Source organism: Lontra canadensis, unplaced genomic scaffold, assembly GCF_010015895.1.
Source record: "Lontra canadensis isolate GAN:19392208 unplaced genomic scaffold, GSC_riverotter_1.0 scaffold10, whole genome shotgun sequence".
Classification (NCBI taxonomy): domain Eukaryota; kingdom Metazoa; phylum Chordata; class Mammalia; order Carnivora; family Mustelidae; genus Lontra; species Lontra canadensis.
In genome coordinates, this window is record NW_022631004.1 from 9519880 (window position 1) to 9524193 (window position 4314).

Below are 4314 nucleotides of genomic sequence, written 5' to 3' on the forward strand. Positions count from 1 at the left end.
AGGTGGTATCTCATTGTGGTTTTGATTTGTATTTCCCTGATGCTGAGTGATATGGAGCACTTTTTCATGTGTCTGTTGGCCATCCGGATGTCTTCTTTGCAGAAATGTCTGTTCATGTCTTCTGCCCATTTCTTGATTGGATTATTTGTTCTTTGGGTGTTGAGTTTGCTAAGTTCTTTATAGATTTTGGACACTAGCCCTTTATCTGATATGTCCTTTGCAAATATCTTCTCCCATTCTGTCAGTTGTCTTTTGGTTTTGTTAACTGTTTCCTTTGCTGTGCAAAAGCTTCCCTTGCCTTTGACGATGTTCCTAGGAAGATGTTGCTGTGGTTGAGGTCGAAGAGGTTGCTGCCTGTGTTCTCCTCAAGGATTTTGATGGATTCCTTTCTCACATTGAGGTCCTTCATCCATTTTGAGTCTATTTTCGTGTGTGGTGTAAGGAAATGATCCAATTTCATTTTTCTGCATGTGGCTGTCCAATTTTCCCAACACCATTTATTGAAGACGCTGTCTTTTTTCCATTGGACATTCTTTCCTGCTTTGTCGAAGATTAGTTGACCATAGAGTTGAGGGTCTATTTCTGGGCTCTCTATTCTGTTCCATTGATCTATGTGTCTGTTTTTGTGCCAGTACCATGCTGTCTTGATGATGACAGCTTTGTAATAGAGCTTGAAGTCTGGAATTGAGATGCCACCAACTTTGGCTTTCTTTTTCAATATTCCTTTGGCTATTCGAGGTCTTTTCTGTCTCCATATAAATTTTAGGATTATTTGTTCCATTTCTTTGAAAAAAATGGATGGTACATTGATAGGAATTGCATTAAATGTGTAGATTGCTTTAGGTAGCATAGACATTTTCACAATATTTATTCTTCCAATCCAGGAGCATGGAACATTTTTCCATTTCTTTGTGTCTTCCTCAATTTCTTTCATGAGTACTTTATAGTTTTCTGAGTATAGATTCTTAGGCTCTTTGGTTAGGTTTATTCCTAGGTATCTTATAGTTTTGGGTGCCATTGTAAATGGGACGGACTCCTTAATTTCTCTTTCTTCTTTCTTGTTGTTGGTGTAGAGAAATGCAACTGATTTCTGTGCATTGATTTTATATCCTGACACTTTACTGAATTCCTGTACAAGTTCTAGCAGTTTTGGAGTGGAGTCTTTTGGGTTTTCCACATATAGTATCATATCATCTGCAAAGAGTGATAGTTTGACTTCTTCTTTACCAATTTGGATGCCTTTAATTTCCTTTTGTATGATTGCTGAGGCTAGGACTTCTAGTACTATGTTGAATAGCAGTGGTGATAACGGACATCCCTGCTGTGTTCCTGACCTTAGTGGAAAAGCTTTCAATTTTTCTCCATTGAGAATGATATTTGCAGTGGGTTTTTCATAGATGGCTTTGATGATTTTGAGGTATGTGCCCTCTATCCCTACGCTTTGAAGAGTTTTGATCAGGAAGGGATGCTGTGCTTTGTCAAATGCTTTTACAGCATCTATGGAGAGTATCATATGGTTCCTGTTCTTTCTTTTATTAATGTGTTGTATCACATGGATTGATTTGCGGATGTTGAACCAACCTTGCAGCCCTGGAATAAATCCCACTTGGTCGTGGTGAATAATCCTTTTAATGTACTGTTGAATCCTATTGGCTAGTATTTTGGTGAGAATTTTTGCATCTGTGTTCATCAAGGACATTGGTCTGTAGTTCTCTTTTTTGATGGGATCCTTGTCTGGTTTGGGGATCAAGGTGATGCTGGCCTCATAAAATGAGTTTGGAAGTTTTCCTTCCATTTCTGTTTTTTGGAACAGTTTCAGGAGAATAGGAATTAGTTCTTCTTTAAATGTTTGGTAGAATTCCCCTGGGAAGCCGTCTGGCCCTGGGCTTTTGTTTGTTTGGAGATTTTTGATGACTGTTTCAATCTCCTTACTGGTTTTGGGTCTGTTCAGGCTTTCTGTTTCTTCCTGGTTCAGTTGTGGTAGTTTATATGTCTCTAGGAATGCATCCATTTCTTGCAGATTGTCAAATTTGTTGGCGTAGAGTTGCTCATAGTATGTTCTTATAATTGTCTGTATTTCTTTGGTGTTAGTTGTGATCTCTCCTCTTTCATTCATAATTTTATTTATTTGGGTCCTTTCTCTTTTCTTTTTGATAAGTCTGGCCAGGGGTTTGTCAATCTTATTAATTCTTTCAAAGAACCAGCTCCTAGTTTTGTTGATTTGTTCTATTGTTTTTTTTGTTTCTATTTCATTGATTTCTGCTCTGATCTTTATGATTTCTCTTCTCCTGCTGGGTTTAGGGTTTCTTTCTTGTTCTTTCTCCAGCTCCTTTAGGTGTAGGGTTAGGTTGTGTACCTGAGACCTTTCTTGTTTCTTGAGAAAGGCTTGTACCGCTATATATTTTCCTCTCAGGACTGCCTTTGCTGTGTCCCACAGATTTTGAACCGTTGTGTTTTCATTATCATTTGTTTCCATGATTTTTTTCAATTCTTCTTTAATTTCCTGGTTGACCCATTCATTCTTTAGAAGGATGCTGTTTAGTCTCCATGTATTTGGGTTCTTTCCAAATTTCCTCCTGTGATTGAGTTCTAGCTTCAGAGCATTGTGGTCTGAAAATATGCAGGGAATGATCCTGATCTTTTGATACAGGTTGATACCTGATTTAGGACCGAGGATGTGATCTATTCTGGAGAATGTTCCATGTGCACTAGAGAAGAATGTGTATTCTGTTGCTTTGGGATGAAATGTTCTGAATATATCTGTGATGTCCATCTGGTCCAGTGTGTCATTTAAGGCCTTTATTTCCTTGTTGATCTTTTGCTTGGATGATCTGTCCATTTCAGTGAGGGGAGTGTTAAAGTCCTCAGGGGTCTCTTTATAAGGGCACTGATCTAATTTCTGAGGGCCCCACCCCGTGACCTAATCAATCCCAAAGGCCCACTTCTAATAGCATCACTCTGGAAAGTAGGATTTCAACATATGAGTTTTGAGGGGACACAAACATTTAGTTTATTGCAATGTATGTGGATATATATACATGCACACATACACACATTTATATATACAATAGCTCAGAAATGTACATGTGTGTATATATGCATATTTATAATGCATACAGAAATAATTTACTAATATGTTGATACACACAGTAGTAGTCTTTCCTTATCTGAGGTTTTGCTTTGTGCAGTTTCCATCACCCCTGGTCAACCATAGTGCAGAAGCACATGATCCTCCTTCTGACATATAGTCATAAAGTCCTTAGTAGCCTAATGCTACATTATAATGCTTATATCATCTACCTCACTTTATCTCATCATATAGGCATTTTATCATCTCACATCGTCATGAGAAGAAGGATGAGTACAGTACAATTAGATATTTTGAAAGAGATACTATTAGAGTGTTTTGTTATAATTGTTCTATGTTATTATTCGTTATTATTGTTAATCTCTTTCTGTGCCTAATGTAAAATTTATTTTAATTGAATTTTATTCTTTTTAATTATTTTACATTTTACTTATTTATTTGTATTATTAATATTATTAAGCATATTATATATAATAAAATAAATAATTTATTTAATTACTTTGATTTAATTAAATAAAAATTAAATTTTATGGTAGGTATGTATGTACAGGAAAAAACATGATATATATAGGGTTCACTATCTGCAGTTTCAGGCATCCACTGGGGTTCTTAGATAGAACCTATCCCCTGTAGATAAGTGGAGACAACTTGTATTAGTGAACATAGAAACAACATTTGGATAGGAGTTACTTGTGGGTTGTCTATGATGTTTCTAAAGTCATTTGTAGAAGGATATATGCAAATAATCTTGCTTAGAAGAGGTGCAACTCCTAAATAAATAATATGTATTTTTTGTTCAGATAAGATATGTAATTCATCATTGACCTTTGTTTAGTTTGGCTTCTAGAAAGCTCAGAGTTGAACCTAATGTTACTGCTTATTTTAGATATTAGTATAATTGTTTCCCACTTCTTAGAATTAGTTTTCTCTTTCATTTTTGACTCAATTAAGAGTTGACCTCTCTTTTTTAGACCAAGAGAAAATTAAAAAGATAATATTGTCAGGTGCACGTCTAAATCTCTTCAGCTCTGTATTTACTCCCTACCTCATAAAGCTGAAAACAAGAAATTTCATAGTCAGATTTTTTTGCTCTCCATTTTATGGTGTCATATACTGGCCTCCACAGAATGGGGAATGAAGCTGTACAGTGTAGTAGGGGTGGCTATTTACTCCCCTGATTGACAGCCTCCTGATGAAGAGTAACACGCTTCTCCAAGTATATTGGG